Genomic DNA, 21,182 nt, shown 5'->3' with positions numbered 1-21,182 from the left:
TTAAATTCTACCCTTGGTTTTAGAATCAGTTTAGCAAACCATATATATGGTGCAGTGATGTGTACCAAGAGGAGGAGGGCTTCCTAGGAGCCTGAGACTCAGCCGATCAAAGTCAGATGGAGGCAGGGATGCTGGCCGCAGGAAGTACCATAAAAGGAGAGGTTACAACAGCCAGGGCCCTTCCAGCTGCTAAGGGAAGGAGGAAACTCCAGGCATTTTGTGCTGAAGGTGAAGTAATTCTAGTAACTGGGCTGAGAAGGAAAGTAGAGGTCAGATCAGGTAGAGCCTTGCATACCCCAAGAAGGAACTTGGCTTAATTTTTTTTATGTCAAGTGTGTATCATATTTCAGTACAAACATCTAAATTTTTTGTCATATATGTATGCCTCCTGGACAGTTATTTAACATTTTTCTTTAAATCAACACTTTTCATTTTTCTTATATTTAACTTAAAAGGAAATATATGTCACTACTGTGGATGGAAAATTAGCAGCACCTGCTTAACAAAAAGAAGGAAATCATTAAAATGAATACAATGGAAAATAAAACAGTATTATTAAATTCTACTTAACTATCTATCCTGAGGCTTTAATTTATTAAAAAGAGAATTTAGCAAATGCCAGAAAAGACATTCAAAATTTGACCAAAGTGAGATTTTCTTCTTGGTGTAATCTGAAGGGTTGAAAGAATTGTTACTATTAATGTACAATTTGAAAGCCTGTACAACATTATGATATGCTATTTATGTCTGTCTAAATATGTAAATGGAGATCCCCAGTAAGGCAAAGGGCCAGCGCCGCCAAATAAGTAAATATTTAAAAAAAATTTTTAAAAAAAAGGAAGAAGAAGAAGAGGGGGAAGAAAAGAGAAGAGAGTGGATTCAAATCCATTTACTTTGTACTTTGGGACTTCCCAAAGTGGCACTAGTGGTAAAGAACCCGCCTGCCAATACAGAAGACTTAAGAGACCCTGGTGAGATGCCTGGGTCGGGAAAATCCCCTGGAGGAGGAAATGGCAACCCTCTCCAGTGTTCTTGCCTGGAGAATCCCAGGGACAGAGGAGCCTGGCGGACCACAGTCCATGGCGTCGCCAGGAGGCGGACACGACTGAAACGACTTAGCACAGCATAGCGAATATGTAGATAACCATAAAAAACATGAAAACGGGAAGGAAGGATACAGAGGTATGAACTTTGGAGCAGTGAGAAGGGAAGAAGAGAAATGGACTGGGAAAGCACAGTGGAGGCTCCAACAGTGGTACCTAATTTAAATTTTTAAAAGATCTTAAGCACGGATTGTTTGGAATTAAGTCTGTGTTGTCACTAATGGACACTTGGACCAAGGAAACACTATCACCCCAAGGGGCTGCCCACCAATTTCCAGGAGAAATAAGACCACACCCACACATAATCTGAAAGTAAACTACCTACATCCCCTGCCCTGCACCATGTCCTGCCCTGTCCCGCTTCCCACCACAATAAGCAAAGCAGACACTCAGAACTGGCAATGCAGATAGACAAGTGAGATTTCCAAACACTAAGATGAGCAGCCTGCCTGCATGCTCAGTCACTCAGTCGTGTATGACTCTTTGTGACCCCATGGACTGTACCCTGCCAGGCTCCTCTGTCTATGTCCCAATGAAAATACTGGAGTGGGTTGCCATTTCCTCCTCCAGGGGATCTTCCTGACCCGGGGATTGAAACCACACCTCCTGCGGCTCCTACATTGGCAGGCGGATTCTTTACCACTGAGCCACCTGGGAAGCCCCAAGAAGAGCAGACCAGTCACCAATTATTTGTGAAAATCTATTAGTATGAAAGAGAAGCACTAATTTCAATCAATAAACAAATTGAAAACTCCAAGATATTTTTATAGGAGCAAAAAGAAGTTTTGTAACATACAGATTTTTTTCACTCTCAGAAGGATAATGCAGGACCTCACATCCATTGAAAACAGCCAGGTTACTGTAAAAACAAATCGGTTAGAGGACTTATTAAGAACATATTTATTGAAATTGTTTAAGTAAGTTGAACAATAATCAGTAATACTGTGCTGCAGATACTCTTATAATAGTCATATATTAACATATTTTATCTTTATAACCTTACAAAATAGGTAACATTATTAGCATATTTATTTTACAGATGAGTAAGCTGAAAAATAGAAAGGTTAATTAATTTACTCCAGGGAGCACAGTCATAAATGGCTAAAACAGAACTTGAACTCAAGCTCTTAATCACCATGCTATACTGACTCAGGCTGAACTGAAGGACGATTTAGTAAGCTAGAAGACTGGATCGTTTTCTCCCAGATTACAGAGAAAATAAAAGCAATGAGCAAAAATTTAAATAATATCGAGAATAAATCCAGAAATTTCAATATTTATTTAACAGGAGAGCTAGAGAATGGCTATAAGGAAATATTCAAAGAAATCATAGAAAATGTTCCAATCTATTCAGATCTTCAAATATTCCAATATATTCAGGTTAAAAGCTCTCATTTAGCGTTTAAATAAAACATACCACACTAAACACATCATGAAGGAATTTTAGAACATCAAGGATACCAAGGAAATTCTCACCAAGTCACCTACTTCTCAGGAGCAACAATCGATGCTAGTAATAGTAGAAAATGGGATAAAATATCAGAATTGATTTTAACTTGGAATTCTCTACCCAACTAAACTATCATTTAAGAAAGAATACGAAATAATGACATTTTCAGATATATAAGGATTCAAATGATTGGTCATCTCTTAAATTATCATTGAAAAGTGCGTTCCACTGAAAAACTGAATCAAAAAAGAAAACATGCAATGCGAAAGACAATGACAAGCAAAGGTGGCAAACTGCTTGTTACCCACTCAAAGTCACTCTCTCTCTTCCATGCTGGAAAAACTCTGGTCGTCCAATAAATTTGAGAATTTATTCTCCATGTGTTTCCAGAATATGAGTTCTTCCCAACCCCAGAGAAAGAATAAATGTTAACTTGTCTGAAGTCATCACAGTAATTCTCTTCTCTCTCCTAGACACTGGTTTAGACATAGGTGTCTCATGCAGCACTGACTAGAATAAAGAGAAGTCTGATGGGGGTATAAGAATAGTTTTCCTATTCAAAAACTTTTAAAGGAAAAAAAAGGAAGCAGGAGAATAGAAAAGGACCAGGAAAAGCTTCCCACCTGCGGTCGCCTTCATCCAAGAGGGCTCCCAGTGAGCCTCACCTGGTATATACACCCTTGTGTTAGTTCCCTCCAACATAGAATACAGAGGACTTCCAAAACTGGGTAACAAAAGGCATTTTAGCTTTTACCTTGTTTTCTTGGTTCACTTGCTCTAAAGCAGGGTTTCTCAGCCTCAGCACTATTGGCATTGTGGTTCTGAGAACTCGTGGAGGGCTGTCCTATGCAGTGTTGGATGCTTAGAAGCATCCCCACTCCCTACCCACCAGATGCCAGAAACACTTTCCCATTTTGGAAAACTAAAAATGTCTCCAGACATTGCCAAGTGTTCCATAGAAAGCAAAAATCACCCCCAGTTGAGAACTGCTGCTCTAGGGGAAGTCAGCCACCAAGACCTGTGGACATTCATGCAGCCTACTAGCCATGTCAGCTGCCTTGAAGTGGAACCTCCACACTAGTCAAGCTTTTAGATGATTACAATCCCTGCTTGCCCTAACTGCAGCTTCATGAGAGATCCTAAGTTAGATCCATCAAACCAAGTTCCCAAATACCTGACCCACAGAAACCCTGTTAAATAAGAAATGTTATTGTTGTTGTAAGCCGCTTGATTTGTTATGCAGCAGTGGATAACCAATACACTGTCTTCAGACAGAGTTCTGTGTGGCTATATTAGCTGGAGCTATAGCAGCCATCTTCCTGCCTGAACTTGAGAAAAAAAAGCAGAAGATGAAAAACACTTCGATCATTAATCACATTGTTGAGTCACTAAATTAATCCAGGAACAAACTATCTCTGAACTCCTTCCCATAAGACATGAAGTCTTTCTGTTTGTTTAATCTGCCTTTAGTTACTTTTTCTGTTATTTGCAGTCAAATACTTCCTATTAACAGAAAATAAGAATTAAAACTTTTAATTCTTTATTATTGCTGATTCATAAAGTAAAAGGAAATAATGATAATCTAAAATTGGAATAGTTTATCATGAGGATAAAGGGAAAGGAGAGAGAAAAAAGCATGTTAAGATTTTGGTCTTATTTGGAAATGTATATAGATACTTCGGAGAAGGCAATGGCAACCCACTCCAGTACTCTTGCCTGGAAAATCCCATGGACGGAGGAGCCTGGTAGGCTGCGGTCCATGGAGTCGCGAAGAGTCGGACACAACTGAGCAACTTCACTTTCACTTTTCACTTTCATGCATTGAAGAAGGAAATGGCAACCCACTCCAGTGTTCTTGCCTGGAGAATCCCAGGGACAACGGAGCCTGGTTGGCTTCCGTCTATGGGGCTGCACAGAGTCGGATACTTCTGAAGCGACTTAGCAGCAGCAGCAGCATATAGATACTTCCTCTAAACACAGGAAAAATGTAAGTCAATTATACAAAATAAATATAGAGGTCACCATGTAGGTAATTATAAATTAGATATGTAAGTTATAAACTACCTGAATCAAAAGAATAGAACAGAGATAATTTGATGAATTCAATAAAAGAAATAAAAGAAAAAATATAAATCAGACTATGTCTTGTAAAGGACATGTTTGAGGGGTGATGAGGCCCTCTCAGCCTCTATTCCGCTTCTGTATTCTGCAGTACACTGTATTAGGTACACTAATGCCTCAGCCCCTGCCAAAGATGTTCATGTTCCAATCCCCAGAACTTGTGAGTATGTTACCTTACATGGCAAGTGGGTCTTTGCATATGTGATTAAAATAAGGAATTTGAGATAGGGAGATACCTGGATTAAGCAAAGTGGGCCCCAATGCAGTTCCAAAGGTTTGCTTTTTTTTTTTTTAATTTATTGGCTGCACTAGGTCTTCATTGCTTTGCATGGGCTTTCTCTAGTTACAGAGAGCAGAGGCTACTCTGTAATTGCAGCGCACAGGCTCTAGGGAGCACAAGCTCAGCAGTTGTGCTTGGGCTTATTTGCTCCATAGCATGTGGGATCTTCCCAGACCAGGGATCAAACCCATGCTCCTGCACCGGCAGGTGGATTCTTAACCACTGGGCTGCCAGGAAAGTCCCCAAAGGTCTTTAAAGGTGAGAGAGGGAAGCAGAAGAGGAATCAAAGCTAGAGGAAGAGATGAAATGGAAGAAAGGCACAGATATGTGTAACATTGCTGGCTTTGAAAATGAAGGAAGGGTGCCATAAGCCAAGGAACATGGGCAACCTCTCTAGAAGCTGGAAGGGCAGAGACATGAATTCTACTCTAGAGCCTCCAGAAAGGAAAGCCACCCTGCAAACACCTTAATTCTAGGCCAGTAAAACAGACTTCCAGACTGTAAGATAATTTGTGTTGTTTAAAGTCACTAAGCTTGTGAGAATTTGTCACAAAGTGATTTAAACAAACACACACACACAAAACTAAACTTCCTGTATATAATTTTCCTTTGGAATGATTATATCTTTCCCTCTGGTTACAGATTGTTGGAGCCGTAACTTGGGTTTCTGCCCGTCAGTATCCAAAGGGTGATAGGTGTCTGAAATCTGAGCAGAGAAACCTGGAAGTTAAGAAGAACAGCAACAGACTGAAAATGGTTAGTGACCCTCACTTCCAATTGTGGTGCCTTGATTACTACCATCCTTTCCTCTGTGTTGTGTCTCAGAAGTTGCCTTTTTCCTGTCTGTTTCCAAGCATGATCCCCTTATCTACTGCTATGTAACCAACCACTTCAAAGCTCAGTGAATAAGTTATTTCTTTTGCTCACAAATCCGTCATTTGAGCAAGGTTTGCTGGGAAAGGTTGATTTGCTCCACAGAATATCAGCAAAAGCTGAGGGACCCATTTCCAAAATGGCTCACTCATGTACTTAGCAGATTTGGTCCTGGACTATGCGCTGAGAGCTCCTCTCCAGGCTTGTCTCTGTATGGGCTCTTAGGGCCTCTTTATGGCCTGGTGGATGAGTTCCAAGAGCAAGCATCCCATGAGCAGCAGACAGAAGCTGTATCACCATTTATGACTTAATATCAGCAGTCATGTGATGTCAATCCCACCGCTGTTACAAATCTGCCCAGCTTCAAGAGGAAGACACATATACCCCACCTTTGGATGGGAGGAGTGTCGAAGTCAGATTGTAGAAGAGCCCAGAGGCCAGAAGAAATTGTTGCAGCAGATTTGGAAACTAAAACCTAGTACATCTTTCCAACCATATTAGCAATTCTCTGACTTCAATATCTTTGCCTTTTGCTCATGTTAACCATGGTTGGCTTCTGCTATTGCTTTCAACCAGAGAATAATGTCTCAGACATAAGCACAAACACATCACAATAAGAGTAAGTCATTTAAATGCCCATATTAGAATCAAAGGGTATAAAAAGCAAAGCAAAACAACCCAAATAAACTAAGAATACACAGTTCTGCCACAGGAAATTGATAAAATCTATCCAGAGTACAAGGCACAAGGTTTGATCATTTCCAAAACCAGCAGTTATGGATACCAGTCTTAGACCACATTACTAAGAGATTCTGATATTCATGTTACAAATTTTTCTAAACAGATTCACAGTTCTTAGATTTGTCTTCACTAGAATCACTTTTGTCTTTCTTTGCAATTAAACTTATTCCTAGGGACCCAATCAGAAATGTATCATCATCTTCAGCAGCTCTGCCTATAAAATTCCAGTTTTCCACTGTCCAATTACACACCCTATCCTTCTAGCTTCCTGGTGTGTGTGTGTATATGTGTGCTAAGTCCCTTCAGTCACGTCCAACTCTTTGCCACTCTATGGACTGAGCCTGAAATTCAATATTTTGTATTCCATACAGTATGATCTGAGGTGAAGAACATGGTCCCTGGAGTTGGACTGCCTAAGATCAAATCTCAAAATAGAAAAAGAAAAACAATACAGTTGTTTTAAAAATCTCATTTCTTATTTCAGATAGATATATTGGTACAGACAGACTTTTTTTAACCTGATTACCTTGGCATAATACTGCCAAGTGACTACATTTAATTTGTATTAAATGGGTTAAGAGCAATTTTCCTAATTAACTAGCACTTTTTAATCCAAAAGACAAGCACAACACTTTATCTAAAATACCAGTATTACACTTTCCCCAAATATGGAAAACTATTTTTACTAAAAATTTGGCAAGCCCTTTCAAAACAACATTTTCTGTTTTCATTCTCTGAGAAATTTCTAACAACAAACATGTATAGAAAATTTTAATATGCAGCTGTAAGCTTTCAATATTTACTATAAAATTTGTTTACAAGTTTTTGAAAGTTCCTTGATCTTCTTAAATCCTAAAGCAGTTTTAAATTTAATTATGTTCTAGTCAAATAATGGAGTTTCCAGCCTGTTTTTTCTTCAGTGTTTTTAAGACCTAACCTACTGTCTTTCAACAGCATTCTGTACATGTCTGGTCAGTGACCAAACATACTTTAATAGAAATGATAAAGGGACATCTCTTTCTTCTGACCACCAGGACTTGTCTAGGCCATGTCAAAAGCTGATGGTGTGTTATTTCCTGCTAGTTATCTCAGTTAGTTTTCACTTTTTCTATAGAGCTTTTTTCCTGTTTAATTTCAGATTCTAAGCCTGCCTTACCCTAGCATACACAAAATAATTTTCAACTTTTTAGTTTGTGTCCCTATATTTGAATGACATAGCCTTACAGGTTAGCCTAGAGCTGGGAGAGGGGAGGAGTTGCCCAACTGATCTTTACATGAAGTCATAAGGTGCATAAACGTTTTTATCAGACTTTAAAGCTGGAAGGAACCTTTGAGATAACGAGTCCAGCCCTCTCACTTTACAGATAAGGAAACCAAGGTCCAGAGACACAATGTGACTTGCTCAATGTCACAGAGTTACTGCAGGAAAAGGCTTCTTGTTTTGTTTTTTAAAAAAGAAAAAAAACCAAGGCTGTTTTTACTGTTACGTTTCCCTGAGATTCCCAATCCTCTGTTTCCCTTCTACCGTTCTATAGCAGTACTACTCCTGCGAGAAGTACTACTACTTCCATTGCATCCATTGTGTAGTGGATGGTATCTAGAGTGCAATATACATATCTAAAAGAGACTGTAAGGTACACAGTTGATCCCATTCCCCTTAATGTGTGAGCCGCCTGAAATTTCCAAGCTAAATGAGTGGGTGTGCCATGTTCGGTATTGCCTCTAATGGGGGAAGAAGTACCCAAAACAGAGCCCAGCAGTTTGTCTCAGAGGGTTTCTTTAGTCCAGAGAACTGAGACAAAACAAGGAATAGGAAGTTGTTTTGGTCAATTGGCCAAAGAAGGCAGAGGCCAAACCTCTCAAAGAGATTTAACATACTTTCTTTGTGCAATTACATAGATGACTTGTGAGGTCTACACTGAAAAATATGTGTTATCTCTCTTATAACACTTAAGATGCTATATTGTGTTTTGTTGCTTTTCTTATCCACAATTCAGCTGTTGAGCACAAGCAACTTTTCTTGTTCAGCTCTGTTTCTTTCGTACCTAGCATAATGCCTGCAATGAAGTGGTGCTTATAAGATTAATCAATAAATCAGTGTAAAGAAGTAGCTAATAAAAGTAGACAGAACTGGCCACTTTGAAGACAGAAAAATTTGGACAAGTCTTTTCAACCCTTTAGATGTCAACATTTTTAAATTTAATAGATTTTGCATGACTGATTGATTCTGAGAGCAAACCAAGAGTCACATGGCTATGACTGTGTCAAAAGCTAATAATAAGAAACAGTTGTGGATATTCCTTTCTCATGCCTTCACAAAGAGTGTAAATTCATTTACTTATTAGGAGCTTCCCAGGAGGTGCTAGTGGTAAAGAACCTGCTTGCCAATGCAGGAAACGTAAGAGATGCAGGTTTGATCCCTGAGTCAGGAAGATCCCTTGAAGTTGGGCATGGCAACCCACTCCAGTATTCTTGTTTGGAGAATCCCCATGGACAGAGGAGCCTGGTGGGCTACAGTCCGTAGGGTCGCAAAGAGACACAACTGAAGCAACGTAGCATGCATACACACACATATTAATATATGTATTCACTAAAAACATGTATTGGATACAGGGATCATCAAAATGGTCTCTGCTTTTATAATTTAGGCCTTGTTTCTGAATGTGCTGTCTATGGGTGGACTTCCCTGGTGATCCAGTGATTGAGACCTCATCCTGCCAGTACGCGGGGTGCAGGTTCGCTCCCTGGTCAGGGAACTAGAATCCCACATGTCATGGGGCTGAAAAAATAAATAAAAGCATTGTTTATGGGCATTTGTGTCAAAAAAAGAAATAGGGCTTAGTTAGTATATAGAGTCCCAGAATATGAGGGAGCAGGAAGTAAAAATCTCTACTTTTAAACAAACATCCTCCAAGATCATTTTTTCCCATTCCCAAATATTTATCGAGCATCTTTGGTGGGCAAGGCTTTTAGTTAGTCGGACCAAAGGAATAATGAACATTGATTATAGCTTTTAGTAAGTATCTTAGTCTGTTTGGGCTGCTATAAAAAAAAATCAGAGATTAGATGGCTTATAAGCAACAGAAATTGATTTCTTACAGTTTCAGGGGCTGGGAAGTCCAAAATCCGTGTGCTGGCAGATTCAGGATCTGCTTCCTCATAGACAGCCATCTTCTCATTTGTGTCCTCAAATGGCACAAATGGCAAGCCAGCTCTCTGGGGTGTCTTCTGAAAAGGGCACTAAGTTCAATCATGAGAGGGCTGCCTTTGTGACCTATCACCTTCCAAAGACCTCATTACCCTGGAGATTAGGATTTCAACATGGAAATTTGGGAAGGTTGGACAGGGGACACAGTATTCAGTCTATGTAAAATATTCAGTCTATGTAAACATGAGACAAAATCTAGTGTCATAAATGAGCATAATGAAACTTGGGTTAACTGTACTGCTGTCAGGAAAGCTGAAAAGAGTGGAAGGAATTCAGGACAGAGTTTAATTTATGAAGAAAAAAAATTAGTATCCTGTAACTGGTTGGACAGAAAGTCTAGACATTTATTGATATTGTTCTCTCAGTGAAATCAGAATGGTGATCTCTCAGTGAAAAAGGCCCAGAAAAGCTGCTTAAAATTCTTTGTCTTCTGGTATATACGTCACCAGCTTCTACAATCAACAGCCTATCACCATAGTTATTTTTATATTTCTCCCCCATCCACCATGCTTTTTGGGCTTCTCTTGTGGCCCAGCTGATAAAGAATCTCCCTGCAATGCGGGAGACCTGGATTTGATCCCTGGGTTGGGAAGATCCCCTAGAGAAGGGAAAGGCTACCCACTCCAGTATTCTGGCCTGGAGAATTCCATGGAACAGTCCATGGGGTTGCAAAGAATTGGAAACGACTGAGTGACTTTCACTTGCTGATTGTTTTTTTTTTTTTTTTTGCCACATCAAGGGGCATGTAGGATCTTTGGTTCCCTGATTCTCCAACCAGGGATGGAAGCCGTGCTCCCTGCATGCAGAGGCTTAACCAATGGACCACTAGGGACTTCCCCTATTTTTATTTGCTGAAATATTTAAAAACAAATCTTTGACATCATTTCATTTTACCTCTAAATATTTCAATTATGCATCTCACAAAGAAATGGAAGGATTTGAATGTGGCGTGTGCTTAGTAACGTGCTTCTGCAGCATAAAGTATGACAGAGGCCAAAGTACCTTTACAGTAGAGAAATTTAGCAAACAGCAAACACTGTTTTGGTCAAGTAATCAAGGTTAACATGATCAGTGATAAGTGATATTGATAGAATGCACCCCTGACACGATGTAATGAGAAAGGCATTAGTATATTTTAATAAAGTGTGTTGTTTAATTAATAGTAATGTGCTGATATTAGTTCTTTAGTTTCGACAAAGTTATCAGAATAATATAAGATATTCACAATAGGGGAAACTTGGTATGGGATATATAAGAACCATGTACTATCTTTACAACTTTGGGAAACCTAAAACTATTCTAAATTTTTAAGTTTATTATTAAAAAGGGAGGAGTATAACAAATTGAATAACCTAGAAGAAATGGATAAATTTCTAGAAACATACAAGTTTAAATCATGAAGAAGAAAATCTGAACAGACCAATATGAGTAAGAAGATTGAGTCCATAATCAAAAGCCTCCCAACAAAGAAAAGTCCAGGACCCAGTGGTTTCACTAGTGAATTCTACCAAACCTTTAAGGGCTGTCATAAAAACAGGCACAGAGACTTATGAAACGGAATCAAGAATGGGAAAAGGATAGTTTTTTTCTATAAATTGGTGCTGGAAAAACTGGGTATAATATACAAAATACTAAATTGGACTTTATACTATATTACTTACAAAAAGTAACTCAAACAGGATTAAAGACTTAAACATAGGCCTGAAATCACAAAACTCCTAGAAAAAAATAAAGAGAAAACACTCCTTGACATTAATCTTGGTAATGACGTTTTAGATATAACATCGTAAGCACAAGTAACAAGGGCAAGAATAAACAAATAGAGCTACATCAGACTAAAAAGCTTCTGCATTAGAAAAGAAATGATCAGCAAAATAAAAGGCAACCCATAGAGTAGGAGAAAATATTTGCAAACTATCTGTCTGAAAAGATTAACATCTTAAATATATAAGAAACTCATGCAACTCAATAGCCAAAAAGAAAAAAAAAATGTGATTAAAGGAAATGAAATTTCTGCACATTTGTGTTCATTGCAGCATTATTTACAATAACCAAGATATGGGAACAACCTAAGTGTCCATCTTCAGATGAATGGATTAAAAAAAATAAGAAAAAAAAACCATGGAGTATCATTCAGCCATGAGAAAGAAAGAAACCCTGTCATTTGTGACAACATGAGTGGGCCTTGGGGGCATTATGCTACGTGAATATGTCAGATAGAGGAAAGACAAACAAACACTGTATGATCTCATGTATTAGTAGAAACTAAAAATGCCAAACTTGGGGCTTTGCTGGCAGTCCAGTGGTTAAGACTCTGCACTTTCACTGCAAAGGATACAGATTCAATTCCTAGTTAAGGAACTAAGATCCCACATGGTGCAGCCAAAAATATATTTTTTAATTCAAAAATCCGAATTTGCAGAAACAGAGTAGAATGATGGTTGCCAAGGGTTGCAGGATGAGGACATGGAGAGATGCTGGCCAAATGGTATAAACTTCCAGTCATAAAATGAATAAGTTCTGGGGATCTAATGTACAAAATGGTGACCATAATAATATTGTGTTATATACTTGAAAGTTGTTAATAGAGTAAATCTTAAATATTCTTGCCACAGATATACAAAAAGGCAATTATAAGAAGTGATGGAGGGTTTTTTCAAATATATATTCATTTTAATTAAAAAATTAAACTATAGAAAAATTGCAAGAACAAACAATGAACGCTATAATACCCTTTGCCTGGATTATTCAGTTTAACATTTTGCCACATTTGCTTTATCTATTTTTGCCAAACCATTTGAGAGCAAGTTGCATGTATCAAAATACTTATTTTATCCCTAAATATCCCTAAATACTTAAGTGTATATCTCTTCTAAATTTTGTTTATTTTATTGGAGTGTAGTTGCTTTACACTGCTATGTCAGTTTCTGCTGTACAGCAAAGTGAATCAGTCACCTGAAACATATATCCCCTCTTTTTTGGATTTCCTTCCCATTTAGGCCACCACAGAGCACTGAGTAGAGTTCCCTGTGCTATACAGTCAGTTCTCATTGGTTTTCTATTTTATATATAATAATGTCTCTATACATTTTTAAATGTTTCATTATTGATCCATTCAAATGCATAGTTAGGTTTTAATCTACCACAAATACATCTTCTCAAATGTCTTTGAATTGATCTGCCTCTACCTCCATAAAATCTTTTTTTAAAGCTTATTTAGAATTTCTGAACACTTTCAGATATGATTTTAGGTTTTTCATACTTTTAAAATATTATTATAATTTTCACTGGAGACTGAACCTTAATATCTGGGATTTCATGAGCAGCCGTATCTCTGGTCATTCACTTGGTGACTTGGTGAAACCATGTCAGGCTCCACTGTGATGGCTGTAACAGCAGAATGGCCTCCAGAGGTCTGTTGAAACATTTAAAGCCTAAGAATTCAAAGTCAAAGGAGAAATCCACCATGTGCTGAGCTAAATTGTGGGTAGAAATAACATCTTCCATAATTGAACTATATATGTTCCATTTCTAATTAAAAAAAAAAACAAATGGTGAAAAAATAAAAAAAACTACTACAAAAAGAAAATTCCCCTTCTTTGCTTTACACTTCAAAAACAATATCACTTTCATTACTGAGTCATGGAAACTTCCTGAGTCTTGCTTTTTTAAGTAAAAAGACCAGTTGCTGATCTGTTTTCTTTTGCACCCTGCCATCTACATCTACAGCAAAATCGACAACTCAGAAATAGTCTTTGGTGAAACTGCAAAGTGGGTGAGGTTCTCCTGTGGCTTTCTTCTCCCTCCTCTCCTGATCTCCCAACTCCTGGAGCTCCCAGCTTCTCCCAGCCCTTCTGAGCCCATGGACCTGTAGGGTATTTTACTCCCCAAGGCTACTTTTCCTCAAAGTATCCACTTTTGCTTCCTTTTCTGACAATCCCGACCCCCATCTTTTACTGCTCCCAACCTCAGCCGGCTGCTGCAGTCAGCCCTTTCATTTATTTCTAGTTTGCTTCTTATCACATTCCCCAGCTTCTGGTCCCAATGTTTTCCTGCCTTCCAGCCTCCACCACACACTCACCTTGCTATCTATGGAGGCAGGTCACTGACTTCTGCCATTCACAATGTGTTCTATGTAAATGGGGTCCCCTGGAGTCGTGCCCTGTGAACACATTGAGTATAAAGCCCGGAGGTATGGAAAGTCACTGTCTAGATGCAGCCTTACAAAGGGAAAGTCCATAACTGAACTCCAATCCTCAAGTTTCATCTTTGCCTTCATTTCTGGTTCCTCCTTGGCAGCACCCTCTTCTCCTTGTAAAGCACCAAAATGAATTTAGGAAGACCTGGGTTTGGGGGGTGACACTGCCACTTCCTAACTGTACAACCCTTGGAAAATTACTTAAGTCTTTTAAGTATTCATTGTTGTTGTTTTTTCTAATTTATTTTATTGAAATAATGTGTTAATTTCTGCTGTACAGCAAAGTAATCAGTTTTACATATCTTTTTCATACTCTTTCATTATGGTTTATCACAGGATATTGAATACAGTTCTCTGTGCTATTCAGTAGGACCTTGCTGTTTGTCTACTCTCTATCTAATAGTTTGTATCTGCTAATCCCAAACTCCCAACACATCCCTCCCCCACGCTCCTCCCTCTTAGCAATCACAAGTCTGTTCTCTATGTCTGTGAATTAGTTTCTATTTCATAGATAGGTTTATTTGTTTCATAATTTCCGTTCATTACAGTCGTTCAGTCATGTCTGACGCTTTACGACTTCACGGACTGCAGCATGCCAGGCTTCCCTGTCCATCACCAACTCTCTGAGCTTGTTCAAACTCATGTCCATCGAGTCAGTGATGCCATCCAACCATCTCATCCTCTGTTATCCCCTTCTCCTCCTGCCTTCAGTCTTTCCCACCATCATTCTTTTTCAGCGAGTCAGGTGGCCAAAGTATTGGAGCTTCAGCTTCAGCATCAGTCCTTCCAATGAATATTCAGGACTGATTTCCTTCAGGATAGACTGGTTTGATCTTGCAATCCAAGAGTCTTCTCCAACACCACAGTTCAAAAATATCAATTCTTTAACACTCAGCCTTCTTTACAGTCCAACTCTCACATCCATACATGGCTACTGGAAAAACCATAGCTTTGACTAGATGGACCTTTGTCAGCAAAGTAATGTTTCTGCTTTTTAATACGCTGTCTTGGTTAGTCATAGCTTTTCTTCCAAGGAGCAAGCGTCTTTTCATTTCATGGCTGCAGTCACCATCTGCAATGATTTTGGAGCCCCCCAAAATAAAGTCTGTCACTGTTTCCATTGTTTCCCCATCTATTTGCCATGAAGTGATGGGACCGGATGCCATGATCTTAGATTTTTGAATGTTGAGTTTTAAGCCAGCTTTTTCACTCTCCTCTTTCGCTTTCATCAAGAGATTCTTTAGTTCCTCTTTGCTTTCTGCCATAAGGGTGATTCCACATATAAGTGATATCATATGGTATTTGTCTTTCTTTTTCTGATTTACCTAAGTATTCGTTTTTGATTAGAGAAATGAGATAAAAATAACACTTTCCTCTGTTTTATCATGTGAACTAAATGAGATAATGTCTGTCTGAGCACTGAACTGGGAGCATGCTCTTTGGAAATTCCTTGTTGATATAAGTCTTAAGGGTAATGCAGAAGTTCCACCTGTAAAGTCCACAGAATCCCTCTGCAAACTGTTTAGAAAGTATCTTTATGCTCTCCTTAGTTCTCTAGACTAATTCTACTTTCTCTCCATACTTCTGTGAACACATTTTATGGTACTGATGATTGAAATTCAAGTTAAAGCAATCCTTGATGCTTTAAATGATCAACTTATTAACACAGACAGTCTAGCTCAAAGATTCTGTCTCCGCTCTCAACTGAGCTTTTGTATCTCTTATCCTGTGCTCTATTAATCCTGTATTCTTTATCCATAATAATAATAATTACCATTTACTAAATGTGTTTCATGTCAGATACCTTATTACATTGCCCAACTGAATCTCCACAATAGGTTGACATTATTATTCCCTCAGCTGAGGAAACTGAGTTTTTAAATACACCACCCAAGATTTCAAAATTTGTAAAATTGAAGCCAGGAATGCCTTTTCGGTGTCCACTTTCACCGCTACTATTCAACATAGTTCTGGAAGTTTTGGCCACAGCAATCAGAGCAGAAAAAGAAATAAAAGGAATCCAAATTGGAAAAGAAGTAAAACTCTCAATGTTTGCAGATGACATGATCCTCTATATGGAAAACCCTAAAGACTCCACCAGAAAATTACTAGAGCTAATCAATGAATATAGTAAAGTTGCAGGATATAAAATCAACACACAGAAATCCCTTGCATTCCTGTACACGAATAATGAGAAAGTAGAAAAAGAAATTAAGGAAACAATTCCATTCACCATTGCAACGAAAAGAATAAAATACTTAGGAATATATCTACCTAAAGAAACTAAAGACCTATATATAGAAAACTATAAAACACTGATGAAAGAAATCAAAGAGGACACTAATAGATGGAGAAATATACCATGTTCATGGATCGGAAGAATCAATATAGTGAAAATGAGTATACTACCCAAAGCAATTTACAAATTCAATGCAATCCCTGTCAAGCTACCAGCCACATTTTTCACAGAACTAGAACAAATAATTTCAAGATTTGTATGGAAATACAAAAAACCTCGAAATAGCCAAAGCAATCTTGAGAAAGAAGAATGGAACTGGAGGAATCAACTTGCCTGACTTCAGGCTCTACTACAAAGCCACAGTCATCAAGACAGTTTGGTACTGGCACAAAGACAGACATATAGATCAATGGAACAAAATAGAAAGCCCAGAGATAAATCCACACACATATGGTCACCTTATCTTTGACAAAGGAGGCAAGAATATACAATGGAGTAAAGACAATCTCTTTAACAAGTGGTGCTGGGAAAACTGGTCAACCACTTGTAAAAGAATGAAACTAGATCACTTTCTAACACCGCACACAAAAATAAACTCAAAATGGATTAAAGATCTAAATGTAAGATCAGAAACTATAAAACTCCTAGAGGAGAACATAGGCAAAACACTCTCAGACATAAATCACAGCAGGATCCTCTATGATCCACCTCCCAGAATTCTGGAAATAAAAGCAAAAATAAACAAATGGGATCTAATTAAAATTAAAAGCTTCTGCACAACAAAGGAATATATAAGCAAGGTGAAAAGACAGCCTTCTGAATGGGAGAAAATAATAGCAAATGAAGCAACTGACAAACAACTAATCTCAAAAATATACAAGCAACTTATGCAGCTCAATTCCAGAAAAATAAACGACCCAATCAAAAAATGGGCCAAAGAACTAAATAGACATTTCTCCAAAGAAGACATACGGATGGCTAACAAACACATGAAAAGATGCTCAACATCACTCATTATTAGAGAAATGCAAATCAAAACCACAATGAGGTACCACTTCACACCAGTCAGAATGGCTGCAATCCAAAACTCTGCAAGCAATAAATGCTGGAGAGGGTGTGGAGAAAAGGGAACCCTCCTACACTGTTGGTGGGAATGCAAACTAGTACAGCCACTATGGAGAACAGTGTGGAGATTCCTTAAAAAATTGCAAATAGAACTACCTTATGACCCAGCAATCCCACTGCTGGGCATACACACCGAGGAAACCAGAATTGAGAGAGACACATGTACCCCAATGTTCATCGCAGCACTGTTTATAATAGCCAGGACATGGAAACAACCTAGATGTCCATCAGCAGATGAATGGATAAGAAAGCTGTGGTACATATACACAATGGAGTATTACTCAGCCATAAAAAAGAATTCATTTGAATCAGTTCTGATGAGATGGATGAAACTGGAGCCGATTATACAGAGTGAAGTAAGCCAGAAAGAAAAACACCAATACAGTATACTAACACATATATATGGAAATTAGAAAGATGGCAATGATGACCCTGTATGCAAGACAGGAAAAAAGACACAGATGTGTATAACGGACTTTTGGACTCAGAGGGAGAGGGAGAGGGTGGGATATTTGGGAGAATAGCATTCTAACATGTATACTATCATGTAAGAATTAAATCGCCAGTCTATGTCTGACGCAGGATACAGCATGCTTGGGGCTGGTGCATGGGGATGACCCAGAGAGATGTTATGGGGAGGGAGGTGGGAGGGGGGTTCATGTTTGGGAACGCATGTAAGAATTAAAGATTTTAAAATTTAAAAACTAAAAAACTAAAAAAAAAAAAAAACGAGAAAAAAAAATTAATAAATAAAACCTATTCCTACCCTTTGCCCCCAGCAACCACTCACCTACTTGTCTCCATATATAGAATCTTTGTGCATGATACTGTGGATTTGCCTATTCTGGACACTTCATATTAAGAAAATCATACAATCTGTTACCTTTTATTACTGGCCTCTTTCACTTAGTATCTTATTTTTAATTCTAGCCTTGTTGTAGCTTATACCAGTACTTCATATTTCTTGCATGGCTGAATTTTCCAGGCTAGAATTCTGGAGTGGGTAGCCATTCCCTTCTGCAGGGCATCTTCTCAATCCAAGGATCAAACCTGGGTCTCCCACATTGCAGGAAGATTCTTTACTGTCTGAGCCACCAGCGAAGCCCATAGATATACTATCATTTGTTTATCCGATTATCAGATGATGGACATGTGAGTTGTTTCCATTTTGCCTATTATGAGTAATTCTACTGTGAACATGTAAAAAGCTTTCATGTGAAGTTATGTTTTCAGTCCTCTTAGAAGTGGCATTGCTGGGTGACCATCTACAAGTGTAAGTTTATGAAACCACCAACCTCTTTTCTAAAGTGCTATATTATTTTGCATAATATATGAGGGTTCCTACTTCCTCACATTCTTGTCAACACTTGTTATTGTCCATCTTTTTCATTATAGCCATGTTATACATTCCAAATTTAATATAACATTTAAAATATTAATTTGCTTTTCTGCACTAGCTGGGGCTTTCCAGATGGCTCAGAGGTAAAGAATCCATCTGCAATGCAGGAGATGTGGGCTCAATCCCTGGATCGGGAAGATCCCCTGTGAATGGCAACCCACTATAGTATTCTTGCCTGGAGAATCTCATGGACAGAGGAGTCTGGTGGGCTACAGTCTATGGGGTCATGAAGAGTCAGACATGACTGAAGCAACTTAGCACTTCCGTGTGTGTGTGTGTGTGTGTGTGTGTGTGTGTGTGTGTGTGTGTTTGGCTGGGTTTGTTTTTAAATGAAGAGATTTGGTTACAAAAGTAATAGGTATAGACACTAGTGTTCTCTAAACCACATGCTATCAGCCCACTTGACTTTAGGGAGACGGCATTGGCCAGTTCCATGTACGTATTTCCTGTATGTGCCTTGAGTACACAAGCCTTGCAGGGTCTGTTTTGAGCCTTGGGGCTTTTTCCACAGCCACAGAAGGTTGCTGAGTCAGATCCTAGAGCCCAGAGTTGCCAGGGAAAGAGAGAGTAAGAAGGTGGAACTTTCAGTCATAGAGCTGGAAATTGATGACAGTCTCCAGCCTCCTGTGCCCTGTGCAATTCCAGGGCATTCTACTCCATCCTTAGAAACACCCGGCAGTAGTGAGCCACAGTTGCTCACAGCAGAAACCCACTTCTAATAAGCACTTAATTGGCGTTTCTTCTTTCCCAACTCCCACACTTCTGCTTCTTGGGTTCACTTTGCAAATAAGCTTCCTGCTCACAAGTCCTCATCCCAGTCTCTGGTTTCATAGAAACCCAAATTAAGCAAAATTATGTAAATGAAATGTCAAAAAGTCAGCATTAACTGGCTGGAAAGTTAGAAAGTTAGAAACTTTGTGCTTTGAAAGATCCCTTCTGTTTTTCCACTTTGGACTTACTGTTTTATTTTTTTTCACACACACAAATTATAATTATGCAGTAATAATAAGTTATTGTTTGAAGTTATGCTTTTTTTTTTAATTTTATTGGATTGTAGTTGCTTTACAATAGTCTGTTAGTTTCTACAGCAAAGTGAATAAGCTATGCATACACACGTATCCTCTCTGTTTTGGACATCCTTCCCGTTTAGGTCACCACGGAGCACTAGGTAGAGTTCCCTGAGCTATACAGTGGGTTCTCATTAGTTATCTATTGGATACATACTATCAATAGTATATATATGTCGATCCCAGTCTTCCAATTCATTACAGCACCCCCCACACCCCATTGGTATCATATGTTCACTCTCTACATCTGTGTCTTTATCTCTGCTTTGTAAATAAGATCATCCATGCCAGTTTTTTTTCAGATTCCACATATATTGTGTCAATATACAGGATTTGTTTTTCTCTTTCTGACTTACTTCACTTGGTATGATTGTCTCTAGGTCCATCCACGAAAGACAATCTGCTTTAACTATCAGGGTTTTCCCACCAAGATAACATCAGTGTGACCAAAAAGCAAAGATGACTGGAATTTTAACTAACCTGCGTAATCTTACTGTGTCTAAATGTCTGTGGTATCAGATTTGTTCAGAACAGTCCCCCAAAATAGGATTATTACTTCCATATTCATGATCAAGTTGCACAAGTACATGGGTGAGCCGGCAAGTTGTTCACATGGAGGACTTTTGGGGACTGGGAAGTGGGGCAGTGCCCGTCCTTACATCATAGCTTCCTTTGGAGCTTGTTACAGCCTTGTCACTGCCTACCCTTGCTTTGACCTGTGGTATTCCAGTTTGACTTGCTGGCCATGAGCATTTCACAACTCCCTTGCCAATGTTATCTACGTCTGTACTCTTCCCCCTTAATCCAGACTTGGCAGCTCTGTTGCACCATATCTCCGCATGTGCTTGTTGTCCCCTGATACTCCATTCTATCCAAACTGCCATCTCTGCTAAGTTGAGAAATGGCGAGACTGTCAGAGACAGGATAGAACAGTGGCATGGACTTAGAGGCCCTGGACACCAGGTCCAGCTCTCCCCTTTCTAACCCTGAGACACTGGACAACACAGAATCTCTATGTGATCATTATTTCCTTGTTTTTATTAAGATAATTTTAGAGTGATTTTAGGCTTATATGAAAATTGAGGAGAAAGTATAGAGATTTCCTGTATACCATCTACCCCTACACATAACTTCTCCCACTGGCAATATCCCCCATCAGAGTGGGCTTCCCTGGTGGCTCAGATGGTAAAGAACCTACCTGCAATGTAAGAGACCGGGTTTGTTCTCTGGGTTGGAAAGATCCCCTGGAGAAGGGAATTTATTATAATTGATGAATGTCCATTGACACATCACACATCATAATCACTCAAAGTCCATAGTTAACATTACAGTTCATTCCTGGTATTGTCCATTCTATGTATTTGGACAAATATATAAT

At 38.7% G+C, this 21,182-nt stretch overlaps 1 long non-coding RNA gene across 1 annotated transcript in view; it reads left to right on the top strand.

Moving 5' to 3' along the window:
- Nucleotides 1-21,182, top strand: part of LOC106502158 — a 110,715-nt gene that overhangs the window by 1,396 nt on the left and 88,137 nt on the right. Inside the window, exon 2 of the long non-coding RNA XR_001295746.2 lies at nucleotides 5,597-5,710. This is a non-coding gene — a long non-coding RNA (uncharacterized LOC106502158). The remainder of the gene's footprint in view (nucleotides 1-5,596; nucleotides 5,711-21,182) is intronic.

This window comes from Capra hircus, chromosome 1 (assembly GCF_001704415.2).
Source record: "Capra hircus breed San Clemente chromosome 1, ASM170441v1, whole genome shotgun sequence".
Classification (NCBI taxonomy): Eukaryota; Metazoa; Chordata; class Mammalia; order Artiodactyla; family Bovidae; genus Capra; species Capra hircus.
This window is presented reverse-complemented; position numbering and strand designations above follow the sequence as displayed.